Here is an 18,752-nt window from a genome sequence, read left to right on the forward strand (position 1 = left end):
ACCCAGGCAGGAGCGCTGCTGAGTGGTCTAATTATGATAGTCAGGATGGCTCCACTTTCCACCGATATTTTAGCACAGCAGGAGCTTTATCGTTGTGTCTCAGAGAGGCGGCGATCTGATGAAACGTCCTGTGATTTGGCATTGTGGCTTCTCTGATTGGCTGTAATATCTACCTGTCTGCTGAAAGTATAGGTTACTGTCTGTGGTGGAAAATCCTAAGCTGCCGTCCGACTCGTGTCAGGCCTTTTAGTTCGTTTGACCGTGTTCCCATTTACAAGATTTTCTCCTTGATTGAACCAGATTTTCTCTGTGAATGTAGAGATGCAAGTGTGTTGTTTAAGTGTGTGTTCATGCTCTCCTGGTTTGGTCGAATGTAAAGTGCTGGTTGATTTTCAATTTCATTCCTTGGCCATTTAGCATATAAGTAAAAAAAGGTAATCAGGTCCAAATAAGTCAGGAAAGTCAAATCAAATTAGGGTTACGTTTGGAAGGGTTTGAATTTGGATACGTCACTCACCTCAATGTATTATAGTAGTTCAATTTTATATGAAAAGAAAACTCATGGGATGCCAGGTTTATTATAATCTGTGATAAATGAGACCCCCCCCCCCCCCCCCCCCCCCCCCCCCCGAGTAGCTGTAAAACAGCTTAATAGTAGGAGATCTGGTTTTCATGTACTTGAAAAGAAAAGTAAATAATCAGATTAATATAATTAAGTGATTTATTAAACACATAGTACATAGTTAGCAAACAAAAGCCAGACTGGAAAGTACAAACTCTTCCTTGGTTGCAGCTTTGTCATGATTGGTTTGTCATAAATCTGTGAATAAACAATGGTTCAATGAGGACAGCCACCGTTTCAAAGACCTTTGACGGGTTGTGCTTTGTCAGGTCTCATGTTTAGGCCAATAAATTCAACTTCTTAGTTTCTATCAAACCTTTCAGTGTGAAGATATCTTAGGGAACAGTGAACTCTGCAAGTCAAACTTGGATGATGATATTGTTTGAGTTTTAGATAATTAAACAAATTAAAATGATTTGGAAAAAATATATATTTCTACAATTTCTTTATTTAAAAATTGAAATGCATTTTTATTTACAATTTCACACAAGACATGGATAATCTGCTTCCTGGAAGTGGTCTATCAACCTGGAGAAATTGGTTCCCTCCATCTTTACAATGGCCAATAAAACAATAAACTTTCCATTCTGAAAGATTCGAATGTGTAATTAAATAAGATACAACCTCGTCATTCCTGGTTCATTCTCTTACCTCCAGTGTGTTAATGGACGTTTTGTTATATGATCACCCAGCATCATGTTAAAGCTGCAAAGCCCTTTCATTGAGGTCTAATCAGTAAAAAATGAAGAGCCTCAGTGTTATTGAAATTTGTTCGATGTGTCATCACTGTACAATGGAAGTTCATTTCGTGCCAGGGAACCCCAGCACTTTAAAGAAACGGTGCAGGCTGTTGTGGGTCTCTGGGGTCGAGGTGTGAAACGGGTTGCCCGGTCAGCTGCAGCCTCCCGCAGCTGTAAAAAACTCCAAATGGTCATTTAACCTTTCAGTCCTGTAAACCCACTTTCTTACGTAACTTTTGAGAATCTTTTAGGTAACAACTGAACTCTGACTCCACATGAAAGCCCAGCTTCGTAATCAGTTTTGATGTCTTGAAGTTGACGACGGATTTCTCTGGTACCCCTCAGATAATTGCTCGCATTATGACTGGGGCTCAGCCCACAGGGCGAGATTACCTGGGAACATTAACCATGTTAATCGGGTCTCCGGGTTGGGAAGGGATCCAGCCAGTGGACTGTGGTTCACTTTGTACATTGTCTTTAGGATTAGCTGTTGCTCAAGCTCTTGTAATGCGATGCAATATGTCTGGGGCCCCGATTAAAGACACCCACGCATAAACCGAGTACACTTCATTATTCTTGACAGAAATCTGCTTTCCAAGTACGTTAGGCTCGCTCTCGTAACCCTGCTGTAAGAAGGTACTTTGTATGTTCACAGGTCTGTGTGACTGTTGGGTGCAGAGTCTGTGTGTGATTATGAGCCGTACATTGAATCCAAAGCAGGTCATGTGTTGTAAAATAGAAACGTCATCCACCAGGAGTTAAGTGTGACTGAATTTCATTCGTAAGTGTGAACTGGCACCAATTTCTTCAGTGTTGGTAGTTGGCAGAGCTTTGGCGGGGGTACTTCTGAACAAGCATCTGTCAGACACCTGCCGAGCTCACTATCTGGGATAGCGGGCCTATACTGTAGACGGTGAAATGCAACTTCACTGAGGCTTTCAAGTCAAAGTCTTGGCTACATAACAACTTGTTACACAGGCCTGCACTGACAGATTCATCACGTCACCTTAATATATAGGATTTATTCATCTATCTTATTTTGTGGGAAATGAAACATGCAGCTCCCCTGAATACTGAATACGTTATCACTTGCAGAATATTCAAGAAAACGGGTTGATGTTTACACTGTATTCTTCCTAATTTATTATAATGGACCAGACCCCTGGTTGCCAAACGGTGGGAGGATGAGCTCCACCTCACCAAGCCTGAACCACGTCGCGTCCCCAACTTAACCTTTATTTCACATCTAGAAATCATTTTTGGTTGCATGTCAGACTTCGTAATGTCTTTCATATTGTCTGATATTATTGTTAATGACTGCTGGAATCCAGAGGCAGTAAAGAACATACCTGTCATCATGCTAGTTAGATGCTTTTCGTTGACCTTCGTCTTTTATTTTTTATCATGTTTTTCTTACAAAAATAATTTTTTTGTTTTTTTTGAAAGCTTCAAAATAAAACATCAGGCTGGGGAAAGACACGTGCGGGTGCGGCTACGCATGTGTGGAACAAAAAGAATCTATGATCTCCCCAATAAAGACATATTTGGTGACACACACAAGTTCAAGATTTTTGTGGGTGAATCACACATTAGGATTCTTGTTGCTTCAACAGGACGTGATTGTGCCAGGAATCCATCTAACCACTCTTCATTATAAAACCAACACGCCCAGTGACACCACAATTATCATTGGTACATTTTGTATTGGAAGAAATAGAACAAATGAGTCTGTCAGACTCCAGCAAAGATCACCACGTTCAGATTAACACATATTATCAAATGGTTTTTCACATGTTTGTGTGTCATAACATACACTTTCAATGATGAAAGTGGCAACGTCACCACGTCAACGTCGAGGTTTCTTCTCACTTGTCTGATCTGGAACTTATCTATTCAGAGTTTTAATAGCCAGCAAAAGTTGAAGATTCTTTTTCATAGCTCACGCCTCCAGCCTTCAACTTCTTGGCCCGTGCCCAGGAGGATGAGACTGATTGAGAAAGTTGTTGACCTCAGGGAATGTATTGCATGTGGGATATCTAATATCTGCGTCCAATGAGAAAGTATGTGGGATCTGATACAAAATGTCTAATGTAAACATCACCGGAGGAATAGATCTTGAATGTGTCAATAAGGTATAAATACTTACATATTTACACAAGTTCAATATTGAATATCTATCTAAATATTGAAGATCTGAAATATAAGTCCTATTGACTCGCTCCTTGGATGCCTGAGAAGCCTGTCTGGCATGTTACAGTATGGCCTTGCAAGTGGGATTATATTTTAATAAGCTTATATAAACACCCCCCCCACTGTGCAGTCTCATTATGGGAAGCTAATTGAGTGGCTCAGTCCCGAGGTCAGCGGGGCCTCTTTGAACCGCTCTGTGTTTTGCTATAAAGAGGCCCATCACTGCCTCCACAACATCTGTCCTGTGGTCTGTACAACATGTGTCTTTCTCTGCGGCTAACCATCTGAGGACACATGTCTGTGCTCTTGCACATTTGTGCTGTATACATGTAAAGCTACACGCTGTAGATGTTTCACGTCTTGAAGAGAACAGTAGAAGAAGTTGTAATCTATGAGACATTTTGGCCCAGCATATCTTCTAAGCTATTTATTGTATGTGAGAAAGAGATACAGCAGTTACTCGAACTCGTTTCTCTGTCTTGGCTGCTACTTGTTATTTTCTCTGATTATTTCATGCTCATCTGTTAGTCGTCATGTTTTTGCATTTGTCATTTTAGTTTATACACGCAAATATCATAGAATTGAAATTGTGAGCAACAGTTGGATTAGGTTGGATTTTAGCTCCAGAGTTAATTTTACACTCAGACCATAAAGCTCTTACTCAAGAGATCCAATACTTTTGTAAAACTCTCTTTACGAATATGAAACAAACATTTGTGCTCTTGAGTAAACTAATTCTCTGCGTGTAAGGAGCTAAAGGCAAAGATCCAAGATTTGAGGGTTAGAAATGTTTTGGATTCTGTTAGTATTACTGACCAGTCATATTTGGTTTAATTGGCTCCAGGTAAACAATCTGTGGCTATGATGACAATGGCAGAATTAAATCCTAAAACCAACAGCTTATTGTGAGACAATTAAGGGGAACAGTAGCCTTTCTAAGTTTATATACAAAGTCATTGAGGTCAGGTCAATTGTTGCTGTGCCAAATCCAAAATCATATTTGTTGTCAAATGTTTTACCAAATGTGTCACGTATCGTATATGTAGGCAAATATGTTGAATCAGAAGCATCTATGATCATGAATAAGATTGACTTCATTTATTGTAGTTGGGTCAAAGTTTTCAACATCCTGGTGTGCGTGCTTTAGAGTTGGGTGAGTGGTATTTACAGCTGAGTTTGGAGAAATTCTGCACGAAATAGATGCAGTATTGTCCACCCATATTGTCCACAACACTCTAAAATCTAACATGAAGATATGACGCCCGGTTTAAAAGTATGTTGTTGCAGTGATTTCAGTAGTCATAAATGCATTAGTTTGCACAGGTTGTTGCTTCATTCACTAACGCTCACCTACTTCTGTGCCCTTGTCACATGTGGTATTTCAATATATTGAATGTTAAGAGGTAAACACTGAGGAAGGTTGAGTAATTTTCCATTGGTTTATGGCTAAGTACACAGCTGTAAGATAGGACGTTTCAGATAGAGTGAAATGACAGAAGTGTCCCTATCTGCAGATCTGCTGCCCAATAGAAACGTCTCCCCATCAAAGGCAGCAGTTAATGATTAACTTGAATTATGTCAGAACTTGACACGCTGTCCTGAGCGATCAGGGGTAAAAATGTACGAATTTGTATTCTTACATTTAGACACTCGGCAGATGCTGTGTGCTTCTCAATAAGGAGAACATCTGCTGTTTGCTGTCTCATGTTGCCTGAACTGTACTTGGTTTCGGTGCTCGGTGCCAAATTGTATCTGGGGCATGAAGAGTTGTTCTTCCTTCACATAGAAAGTGATAGGGCGGATGAAAGTAGAGCACGGGAGTAAAGACTGGGATCTAATTCAATAAGGTTTTCGTTTTCAAGAGGAACCATTCTTTAAAAGTGATTCTTTCTTTCCCGAGTTAATCATATTCCCAGGTTTCAATCCATCTGAACAGCTGATGTCACCAACAGAGATGGTGATTGGCTGAACAGATACAGCAGGCTTGGCTCATGCTATCAGATTGGCCTCCTGAGACATACGTAGATCGTTCAATGCAAAAATGGCTCACGAGTGTAGTGACCTCATTTACTCCAGGACATATGTGAATGCTCTTCTCACTGCTCGCTCTCTCGCTCTCCCTTCTTGGCTTTTGTTAACTCAGTCCCATGCTTTCCATCCCTGTCTGCTGCCTCTATCACTTATCAGTTTATTCTGCAGGCGTTCCCTCATTCCCTGTTTGATTGCTCGCAGCATGTGGTGCTTTGATCTCGCACATGGGGCAGATAAGGGTGCAGGGCGTGTGCGTGAGTTTGCATGTCCACATGTAGAGACACACAATATTGCTCTGTTTTGCCATGTTGTATTGTGATTTACTGCTGTTTGAACTGAGGGCCCAACAACCTTCGGTTTGACTGATTTAAACAGGAAAATGACACTTCAGATAGCAAATGACTGGTGACTATTGATCACGGAGCATTTCCAAACATCCGTGCAGACTCAAGTTTATCAGCAAACGTGCAATTTTATTCCTGAAAGTAAACAAACTCCAAAGGAGTCGGTCCATTGGTTTAGTGCTGACTGATAACAGGTGGAAGCTGATAATTTACCCGTCCCTGTGATTCATTAGTGCCTGGACCAGCCTCCACTCGACCAAAGTGTCTCTTGTTGCTGGGTAAACAGAGATGGTTTTGTTCCGCATATGCAGAACTTTAACTGAGCGTTTGGTCAGAAGAGAAAAGCTAAAAAAAATTATTATAATCATAATAAAACAGCAACAACAGATGAGTTTCAGTGAATCAAAGTTTTTAAACGTTTAACCATGAGTTAAAGAAAAAAAAGAATGAAATCATGTGACTGAGAGCAGAAGTGGGAGGAGGTTGGATCAATACATGGGTCAGCAAAACATCTGTCTTTGATATAACGTCCCTCTGTCAGATTCCAATTTTGCTCAGACTATAATAGTTCCCTTATTTGAACCATTTTTCAGTCAGTCTAGTGGCAGTGGCATCATTATTGCCTGATGTGAATTTTCACGAAAAGTTGTGAGGACACTTAATACCCTTTGAGCTTGAAGCCAACAGTTTGTTATGTAAAGATACATGATAAAATGGATCCTCAGAGTTTGATCAGAATATTGTTAGGTTAATAACATTTTAAAGGTTTTGTGAGTTTGGTAACTTTTAGAATTAAGTCGTGAGTAGTGTCTCACTGTGTAGCTGCATGTTCATGTGCAATGTTTCCACCATCAAGTCTGCAGTGTTTCGCTTAGGGTTCTGCATGATGTCAACTGGTTTGTTGTGCTTTTACTAGTTTGTAACACCAGCCAGGGGAATCAGAAAACCACTTAATGTGGATCTGCTGGAGGGTTAAGGAGACGTTTTATTCACTCCACTGCCATTTATGCTCATTCATATGGGATAGCTGGGATTTCTCTCCACTGTTTTTTAGCTTAAGTAGTGGATAATTGACACTATAGAGCTAAACTGAATTAAATTAAATCGGAAATAATTTAATTGAATCAGAGTGAGTGCATTAAGGATGACATGCATTCATTTTTTTCAACCCTGACACAGCTGACGCCTCCGGCCTTAACAAAGAAGAAGGATAATGTGGAAAAAAACATCGTCATTTGTGATATTCCCAGGGTGTCACACGGGTTTAGGCAGCGTAACGTGCAAAATGTCAGAGTTTTCCATGACTGGACCTTTCTCTGTGGAGAATGCATGTTCTTCATGTCTGTGGCACAATAGGAAGACATGCATGTGCTTTTTTTTAATATACCTTGGTTGAGTCCACCAGTATTTAGTTTCACTTTCTTATGAGGTGATCTGTATAACCCCCCCCACACACACACACACAAACACACACACACACACACACACACACACACACACACACACACACACACACACACACACACACACACACACACACACACACACACACACACACACACACACACACACACACACACACACACCCCTTGGAGCTTCCCAGCTCATATCTTCCCTCTTGTCATCAGTTGAGCTTGGTGCCTGCCCCCTGTGACGCCAGTCATGATAAAGAGGTTTAGAAGATAACTAAATAGATGAAGAAGAAAAAAATCAAATCGACTAATGTCCTTTGCTTGTTTAGTTTGAAGGTACTCACTTGTAAATTTACCTTTGGAGAAACACTATTAGGAATTAATTCCCTTTTGGCTCGTATTCAAATTTGTTTACCTGAATGGTAGATCAAAGATATACAATTAATGTCATGCTGAAACTTGTTCGGGAGCAGTCAGGCGTCGAAGCTGGGACGAGCTACATTGCATCATCATTGGTTGGAATGTGTTTGAAATGAAGCTTATTAAAGTGGCTGTGGCCGCTTTCTCAGCTCTTGGCACTTGATGAACACATGTGCTCTCATGTTCAGTCTGAAGAGACACATCTTGACAGGAAACAGAACCACTTGAGTCCAGGGACGCTCTGTTCCGCTCTATGCTCTCATGTACTTACTGATATGGACTCATGAAATCTGGATCTGGACCCACAGCAGCTTTAGCAAAGCAAGCCCAGACCAATCCAGCTGTTGGCAGTAACCAGGCCAGTTATGTAAGCATGTCCCTCTCCCTGTGTTGCTCTGTCTCTTTATGTGTCCAGGCTTCTTGCCTCACGCCACGCTGTGCCTAAAGCTCTTTATCAGTTGCTGAGATAACACCTGCAGAGGCGCTCCACTTCTCTGTACGAGCAGAGCGGAACAATTTTACAGCTCACTGGAAAACAACAGGATTCAACTTGTACGTTTCAAGAACTTAGTTCTCTGCTGCTTTGTTTTCCTTGGACATTTTGTTGCAGGTTCTTTGATTTGCGTCCTTCACGTCCTTTTTTCCCCCCTCCTCCTCAATCTTGGCAGGCTTTCTCTTGTCTTTCCTTTGTGTTCTTCCACTCCCACAATCATTCCCTTTTTCTTCCCCCACTCTGTTCTCTTTGGAAAGCCTCCCTTCATCCCACGGCTGAATATCTGCATTCATGTTTCCAATTAAATACAAAAGAAAAACAATGCCTTATTCTTCAGTCACCGGCCAACAGGATGACCTTTACCTTATCCTCTCTCTGGCCTTGTGGTTCCCGATTTAATGTTCTTCATTCAGACTCCACCCACAAGTTTCATAACACAATTAATAAAAAGAAAAAGAAAAGGAACGGAAAGGAAAAAAAACAAGGAAATAGAACAACATGGAAAGTATATGTCTAATTTGTCATTGGGATTGTACTTAAAGAAAGTTCTACCATGCATGGGCATTTGTGGTTTCTTTGCTTTTGTTCATAGCCAAGAAAATGATAACCGTGAACCAGCAAAGCCACCCACAATAAATTATCTGTCATAAAAACAGGTTGACAAATAGAGAAGAAACAAGACAATCAGACCCAGTCACTTTCACAGCAAGGTGCTGACTCAACAATTTATTTATATGTGCTTGTACTGTGGGAGGAAACCGGAATACCCAGAGAAAGCATGCACACACAGGAAGCACATGCAAACTCAACATAGAAAAGCCCAAATCCCTTAGTCATCATTATTTACTCACGTCACAGGAGTGTTTCGCCATCCACTGGCCACAATAACAACCACTTACATGCATGTGTACACACTCCTGCCGAGCACTGTGGTTTTATATTCCCATCAGTGAACTCACTACGAGGCTCTGTTTGTCCACTGAAGTCAAACACAAAGCTGCCCCCAATGATTGATTACTTAGTAATCCCCACAACACGACACACTCTAAAATCACAGTTTGAGCATGTGCTGAACTGCACTGCAGGTAAGAAGTCCCCAGAGAGAGATCACATGACTGGCCTAAACAGCAGAGACCCCCAGGATCACCCACTTTCAACAGATGACATAAATGCTTCCATTTTTAGTGCTTAATTGCGGAAGCCATTATTGTTATTCACAAAGACACAACGCTCCTAAACAGAGCTAAACTACCCACTGTGACCCCCTCCGACCTCAGCCCCTACCAAGCTTTGAAACCTGAGAAAGCAGCCCTGATCTCTGACCTGCAGCCTCCCACGTCCCGGGCGAGGGGAGCCCTCTCTTTCTCCCCCTTCGGACAGGATGTGACCTAGCGTAGGAGCTCTGTAGGAGGGCCTTGACCCCAGACACTGTCCAGACTGAGTGTCTGGACCCAACTGATCTGAAACTGACAACAAGATGTAAGTAGTCCAGATAGTGCTATCTGTTTTCATTAGGTTTCATGTTTGATGTAGAGGGGATTTGATTCAAAGCAGTTTCAATAATTGTTTAGAGATCTGTGTGTGTGTGTGTGTGTGTGTGTGTATGTGTGTGTGTGGGGGGGGGGGGGGGTTCTCAGCCAAAATGCCAAATATCTTTTAGATCCTGCTAATCTCATCTTGTCATTGTCCTTTAACTCCCAATCAAAGGGGTCATAGTCCAACAATAGGGCTTAGATGAACTCTGAGGAGCTCATAAGAACTCTGTCAGGCATAAGCAAGTAAAAAGGCATGTATTTAAGTGAAACAAACGCAAAGAAAAGAATAGAAATCTTAAAAAAAAAAAAAAGACATGGCAGTCTACATTTGATACATTGATTCAATAGGTAAACTAAAAGAAAATACAGAACATCATCTAATAGATGAAAAACAATAGGTATGACTTATAAGATTTATGTCAATAAGCATTCTTCTTTGGCTTTTTGTTTAATCAATCTATTTTATGCCAAATATACAATATATGAAAAAGAAAGAAACCGTGTAACCAGAAAAAGTGTTGCAATTTCATCTGTTACAAATAAAAATGTACATGTCTATAACCATATTCATATATTACACATAAATACAGAATCTGTATACTTCCATATGTTATACACTTATAGATACACATTCATCCTTCTTTCTGTCTTAATGCAACTCTCTTATTGGAAAGTTGCCTCTTTTTATCAACCCATGGCCGTCACACAAGAACCAATGATTGGCTTTTATCCTCCCATCTGGTTTATTCACAAAATGCACCTTGGTTCAATTAGTTTATGCTTTGAGAATCCAGACATAGTGCTACCTTTTCCTCAGATGAACTGCCATCCTTTTTCTTTTCCAGTGTGGGCATGCGTTTATTGTTTCACTCTTCCCCATCCTCCACTTGACATTATGAACGCCTCCAGTACCGGCCAGTAAAGTTTATAAGAACAAACTCTCTTTGTGTTGCCACAGTCTAACGTGAATCCACATCATCCCTTTGCTTTTGTTTCTCTGTTTAGCCAAGGCTTTTCCCAGAGTGCACCACTGAATGACGGTCAAACCACCATCCAAGCTTCTTCATTGACTTCAGACGGCGACTTTGATGCTTTTGATGGAGGTGTTTTTGTCTGACCCCTTTTCACTCTGGGCCGCTGATTCTGTGCTTTTGTTGGTCTGCTGAGCATCAGCCAACGGAACACAAGGAAGACCTGAGTTGTTGAGAGCGGGGCGAGCGTTGGGACACGTTGGGAACAGGGTCATGACGTCTGGTGTGTGTCAGCAGTAAAGCTGCTTTCACCACAAGTAGAATGAGAACAAAACCTGCAGCAGGATTTCACCGAGTCTCAGAAGCCAGGGTTCAGTAATGTGACGTGTTGTTCTGGTAAATGAGGGTTTACCGGCTCGGTTTGAAAAGGTTTCATCATGCATTGTAAACTACTTAGCAACAACTCTTTTTTTTGTCCTTGACTTTAATGTCTCTGACATTTGGACAGTTTTATACTTTTCTCAGGGTGAAAGTTTACTCATTTTTTTTGGTTTTTTTTCTTATCAACATGTCTTTAAATTACTCTGTCAGTAAATGGTGACCTTTTATCACTGTAGGACTGCAGATAGTCTATCATCAAATTGTTCATTGATTCAAGGAAAGTTTGTGCCCTCGAAACACATTGTTCTGGTAAACATCTTCCCTGAACATAAATCTTCCAACCTGGTAAAATGTTTCTTCATTGTCAATTCAGAATATATTACTCGCTAAATATTAAAGAGCTACATGGAAAGGGTTCTCACAGAGGAAGTGAGAGAAGCAACGTTGTTCCTTGATGAAAGCAAACAAGAGGAAAAAAAACACAACAACAACAACAAAAACTTGCGTATTATTATGACACCAATAGTGAACAGTCAGGACAGTCGGGTAATTCACGTTGCTGGACCTCGGCCTCTCTGTGTGGCGTTTGCATGTTCTCCCTGAGCCTATGTGAGTTTTCGCCACGTACTTTATCCCACATTCAGAAAACGTGCTCGTTAGGTTAACGGGAGACTTTGCATTGTGTGCGCTGTCCGTGTCTCTCTATTAACGCTGTGATGAACCGGTGACCTGTCCAAGATGAACTCTCCCCTCTCGCCTATTGTTAGCAGGAATCGGCTCCAGACCCCCCGACCCTCAACTGGAGAATGTGGGAAAAGAGGACGATGAATGGTAGCAACTATTCCGATTATCCAGCAACTGTTGTTTCTTTGAGTTATGACTTGAAAGTATCGAAATTAGATTTTCATTATTTTCTCTGTTTTGTGGTTTTGTATTTTATGGTGTATTTTGAGTTAAAGTAACAGTATTTTGTTTCACTTTCAATTACTTTATACTTTTTAATGTTCATGTATACCAGATGTGCTGTATGGAATTTCTCATATGTGAGACAGCAGAAGTAGTATCAGTAGTAGTTGTTGTTGTTGTAGTAATTGTATGGTGTGGTGCTAGTAGAAGTAGTAGTAGTAATAGTATGGTGGTAGAAATAGTAGTAATAGTAGTTGTTGTGGCAGTACAAGAAAAATATGTACTAGTAATAGTACGGTAGTAGTGGTAGTACAGTTGTAGGGGAGGAAGAAGAATATGTAGTTGTAGTAGTAGAAGGAGTAAAAGCATTACTGTGGTAAAAATCTGAAGCACAACTCAGTAGACAAGTATTTCGTTCGTCCTCCTCCGGCTGATAAAGTGAGACTGTTCTTTGTGTTAATCAAGGTTGAGCAGCTCACATGGTCAATAGACACATGCTGGGCACCATGGGAATCAGACCGTGTGCGAGTGTGATCTCTCATATGAGACTCTGGGCTGATGGGAGTGAAGCACACCGAGACTGACAGGGTGGGAGGAAAGCGTTGAATGAGTTACACAAGGTCTGGGAAGGACAGCGAGCTGGTAAAGTCAGAGAGAAGGAGGCTGTGAGGGAGTGTGGGGCAAGTAAAAATAAATGGGTGAATGGAAAGTGGGGCCATTTTGTCCCGCTGTGGGAAAAGAGTCATATGACATCTGCAGCCAACGGCCAATCTCTAGGCTTATTGTTTTTTAAGGTTTCAGTGAAAATGTGGATAATATTGGCGGACAAAGTGAGGCTTTATTCCTGCAAGGGGTTTGAAAGAAAGATGGGGACAGAGAGGGGAGACAGAAAACGAGAGAGATTGAATACCTCCTTGCGGCAGCCTCCTAATTGGTCTCATTACTGTGTAACTTCCTGGTGAATGCCGGCCGTTCTGACCTTGGCCTTTGAAATATAGACCCACAGCCCTGCAGGCCGAGCAAGCACACGGAGGAACAAGCACCCTCTCTGTCATCCGCTGTGCGACACTGAGTGTGCATGTGTGCGTGCGTTGCCTCAAGATACGTGTGTGTTCATGACTGTGCCTGTGTTTTTATTGCAAACCTAAAAAATTATTCATGGATCATATGTGATATCTAGCAGGGCTGCAGAGAGTACTGAGCAGGGAGGCAAAGTAAACCGAGTGCACTTTTGTTATAGCATTTCCAACTCTCTTGGCTTGACGGCTCACACTGATCACCTGGAAGCCCAGTCCACCTCCCTCTCATACTCGCTGGATAAGAGACATTCTATATTTCATTAAGCTGGAAAAGATCCGCCTCTCAACTATTGGCTTGTCCAATAAATTTAGCAATATCTGGGGTCCTTTCCTTCAACATCTCTAAAGGATTAAGTTCCCTCAGAGTGACCTAGACATCTGAAAATGTAGGACGTGTGACCACTTTTCAGTTGTCTTTTTTTTTTGTAATGACTGAAAAAGAGAGAGTGCAGAGGATTTATACTTAATCACAGTTACAGTATGTGCTCTTTGTGTGGACTGTACAAAGTCTTCTTTCTAAGAACTGTTCATATTAGTTACTTTTAACCACATCTAATTGTGACACAGCTCCATTTGAAGTTTTGTTTCCAGCCTTTCTTGCTTGGAAGACCCCAACATTGTCTCCAGGAAAAGCTGCGGACCCCCGATAGTGAAGTGACACGCCCACTCTCTCTAACATACCAGAGCAGGACCATTGAAATTAAAAGGACTGTGCAGATTCTCAGGTCTGTTCTAAAGACCAGGTCTCATTATGGCTTCATTCGAAATGTGCAGATTATATTTTGACCAACTATAATCCCTCCATGATTTCTGCCCCGCACAATCGTTTAGGCACTTTTCTTACACACACTAAAGCATGAAAAGAAAATCACATTATGACAGCAGCGACTGTGGTTTTGAAAGCCAGATCGACATGATGAATACTGATATTATTAACACTAATGTTGGGTTAGAGTGATCTAACAAACTAAAAGTGCTCTAAGAAATGTACCATCTTACCAAGACACGTTCCCACATAGAGAGCAAATGACCATCTCTGTTTCGTCTCTCATAAACACAGCAGCAGTAGCAACATTATATTGTATAAATTCTATTATTAAAATCCATTAAAAGAAATATGCATGGACTCAATAATAATCAACAATTCCATCAATGTGAGCAACCGTAATTGGTTAGTATCCCTGTGTAGTAATATATTAAATATAAATCTGGTTCACTGGCAAACCAGATTTCCAAGTCCAGTCCTCTGTTTGAATATTTGTTGGGCTCAGAAGGTCTGAGCCCTGGATTAGACAGCTGGGAGCAGCACTTTGAGTTTGTTAGTCAGTTCCCAGGCTGTTGAAATGCTCCGAACCCAGGCCTGTTGGGGAACAAGAAAAACAATAAAATGCAGGTTCTTCCTCTCTCGTCTTTCCCCCTTCAGCGAGTGAAACAGGAGCTCTGTGTGCACAAGAGGCAGTTGGACTGTTTTCCTCTGGTGTCTCACACAATGGATACTCGTCACTTCCTCGAGTGAAGAGCGGGGAAAACACCCTGGGGCCAGTTGACATCCCAACTCATGCACAACTCTGCCCTCATACTCATGCACGGTCGCAGCCAGCATGAACGGCGGCACTGTGGCCGTGCGTCATTCAGAGGATTCTTTTGGATTAATAAATAAATTCGTCTTTTCGTGATCTTTGCTCTGTGTACTGTCTTTTCCTTTTCCCTCCACTTTCACTCTTACTGAATTTCTCTCTGAATCTGTTTTTCATGCCACTAAAGTAGAAATAATGCAGTACAAATACAGTTCAGTACTGCCACTGTTTATAAGACAGTCATAAAACAAAACGGTCTTGTTTCATATTAACTGCAATAATGTTTGTTTGTGTGAGAACATCAGAAGGATGTTGAATTGAACAATGGGTTTTACTCCACATGACTGACTGTTTATCCGATGACTGTGTTTGCCGGCTATAGTAGATGTCTCAGAGGGCATTTATATATATAGACTCGCTCCAGACTGTCTCTGGTGAATTCAGTGTCTGACTGTGAAAACAGGTTGTAAATGTGGTGTGCGGTCAGGAAGCAAAATATAGAAAGATTAAAAACAGTGATACTACTCACAGTGCACAAAATGCACGCATGGGTGCGTGCTAATGCTTAATGACCGTGTGGTGAGGGTTGTTTTTATTTGGTCTGTTACCTGCACCTTGAGCAACTCTTGTTGTTTTTAAATGTTCTTAAGGGATTCAAGGTGAGGGATGTTAAGCCAGCAGTGCACTCAAGATTATTTAATCATTTAAATTTGTCTCCATTACGCTTACAATAAATTTACCTCTATAATATATATTTTTCCATCACTGAAACGTTTCACACTTATTTGTTTTCGTCATGAAAAAAGTGACGCTGGGAAATAAGTGGAAATCAAAACAAATCTTATTATTTATGGAGACGGATCGGGATTTGATAAATTATACTTCTCCCCACTCCTTTTCAGACATGCTACCAGATTACATTGTTCTGCTGTTATTTCTTAACTGTTTGTTTGGTGGGACATATTTGGGTTGGTTGTTGTGGACTGCTCATTTGATTTTGTGCATGTTTGAAATAAAAAATTTACTTAAATACTTAATAATTCTACAGATAATTAATAGACAAAATAATAACGCTAAAGTCATCCAGTTGTCGTTAGTATCACACTGCTGCAGTTGTGTTATCCACAGAAAGCCTGAGTCCGAGGGACATCTGTTTAAAGAGTGCTGTCATCACTTCGTCTGTCTGCTGTTCCACCTGGATCTTCATGAACAACAGCGTGTCTTTATCAAACCAAGCCGTCTCGGAATAACAAACTAAAAAATCCTCAAACCATCAGAATGGTTTGTGGAGCAGAAGCCAAAAACAACAAGCCTCTTCTACACGATGCAAACAAACAGGAGTAGGATGTCATTTGTAAAAATGTTGCATTCGGTTTTTGAATGAGCGTTTTGTTTGATGGAGGTGGAATGAACCGGGGAGGGTTCGGGGGTTTCGAGGTCAGCTGGTGGGAGTGAGAGGCAGGTTGACTGATGACACAGAGTATATCTGTGTCCCTGTCAAAGAGTCTTATTGATGAGTTGTAGAGCGTAGTCCCGGATAAACAAGAGGAGGCATTCTCTCACCCCGACATGTCACAGCATGGTAAGACAGTGTACTGTATGTCCGCCCTTATGCATTACTCTGTCCTTCCATCACCCTCCTCGTTACATAACCCACCCCAAACATCACTATAATGTACTGTTCCTCCACACATAGACACACAAAAGGCCGACTCAAAACAACTCTGGCACACAACCCACAAACTTTCACAGACAGACGCCAAAGCGATGCAGTTACCACACACTTCGCCCAGACTTCACACAGACATTCAACCCATAACAGCACGTACAGCAGCTGCCACGGACCCCAGTGACTGGACAGTGAATCAGAAACTAGAAACACCCAGTAACATAAATATAGTAAGATAAACAGACCTGACAAGCTGGATGAGGCCGCTGTGTTATATAAAGCCAGTGGCCTATTTAAGACATGGAGGCAAATGCAAAATGTCTCATCTGCTGAACCTGAAATTAGACTTGCCACCGCAGCAACTTGCAGCTTACTACCCAAAAAAAACAAAAAAAAAAACAAGCAAGGAATAGATAGGAAAGAGGTCAGAGCAGCACAGTGACACTTTGTGTGTTTTCCTGAGAGCTGCTGGAAAGTGGGCAGGGTGGGTTTAGTGCCGTTTTATGGCCTGCTGATTGACAAACCCCCCGGAGCTGCAGACAGACAGGATGACATAACTGGGGGATGGAGGGGGGGGAAAAAGTGAATAATTGGCACAATGGTGCAACTCCAGGCAAGACACCCTGAGCTCGGGGGGGGGGGGAAAGGGGGTGTAGTTAGAGGATATTAGGAGGGGGAGGTGAGAAACAAGAGAGAAGAGATAAGGATTCAGGAGGTGAGATGGAAGGGGGAAAAAAACAAGAGAGGAAACTCAGGTGGAGAGTGTTGAGAAGAAGAAGAAGATGAGTGGGGGAGAGGCATTACCATAAATCATCTGTTAGTGAAAACAGATATAAGCCATAAAAACTACCTCCGGAGTCATATGCCGTGAAATATACACTTTCTGGTCGGTATCTCTCTCGCTCTGACGTCAAAGTCTCCCAGAAAAAGGGAGAAAACAAAACATCAGGCCAACTTTGAAAAAAGTTCTGTGAGGATTAGACCTAACAAAGGACACCTGCTTACCGTTGCTCCGAAAAGGCAGTTTACTGGAAGTCAAGCACACACACACACACACACACACACACACACACACACACACACACACACACACACACACACACACACACACACACACACACACACACACACACACACACACACACACACACACACACTCACACTCCGTCACACTCTTTTTTTTTTTTTTTGAGAGAGAGAGAGGGTTATTATGGTCAAACCAGTGGACTTTGTTCTGCAGAGGAACAGAGGGAGACCCTTCCAGCAGTATAGATAAGAGCAGAGAGGCCCGTGCGTCTGTGTGATCATGGGACCGTGTAATAAAAACAGCCCTGGAATGCCTGTGGACGTTGAGTTGTTTATTTAAGCCCACTCTCATTCACACACGGCACACCTGAGCAGCCACAGAGGTGCAGAGGCACGATTCAACTTCACCTTACAGTCCACTCAACTGAGAAATGAGGGTTTCTGCCATAGCTGCAACTGTGACTGGCCAACAAAAGTGTTTTGGAAGCAGCAAATAAAACAACGCTGTCGAGACGATGTCAAAGTGTGGGACAGGCCTCGTCTGGAGGAGCTTTGTTACTCTTTACTAGAGGTGAAGCACTTCCTCGGTCCTTGAAAGGTGTTAAGTTGCAAATGAGAATGTTAATTCTCTTGTATCCGCAGTACTTGTGAAACATAATCATAATTACATAAGCATTAGTTTACATTATTAGACAATATGCTTTGGAGGTGAGCTAATGTCTGCATGTCGGTAGTTTATCTGAAGTGATTTATTGCACTATCTTGCAGATTAAAAAGCATTTTCCTCTATTTAACGTCAGCTGCATCTTATGAGTAAACCACGCTGACCCACCCCGATGCAGACGGATCGCAAAATGTGTCACAGCAACACTAAAGCAATAAAACTATGAGCACATTATTAGGGTGTCCTAATTGAAGGAGATGGGGGTCGCAGCACGTTGGCGCCCACCCAGCCATGTTATTTGCAGAAACTGAGAAAGCATAACACCACTTTTTAAAATAAAAACTTGCAACTAGAACCGATTACATTTTATCATCAAACTTGTCAACATTGTTAATTTTAAGGCTCATATCACTGATGTAGGGATATTGAGCAGTGATCTGTAAGTGAAGATCAAGATATGGATGAAACACAAACTGTTTGATTTTTTTATTTTCATTTATACTTACAATTTAAACAATTTAGAAGAAGAGGATCATACAAGCAGCCACTTTTTGATTTTGATGTTGCGTTTTATCCAAACACAAATAATTGCTGCCTGACTAAAGACTGTCTGAAGCTAAATTTTGCTTACCCAGTTGTATGATTGATCTTCAATCTACAAAGACAAACTTTTCGAGAAATATAGTTGTGGG

Source organism: Lipophrys pholis (assembly GCF_963383615.2).
Source record: "Lipophrys pholis genome assembly, chromosome: 3".
In the NCBI taxonomy this organism is placed as follows: Eukaryota; Metazoa; Chordata; class Actinopteri; order Blenniiformes; family Blenniidae; genus Lipophrys; species Lipophrys pholis.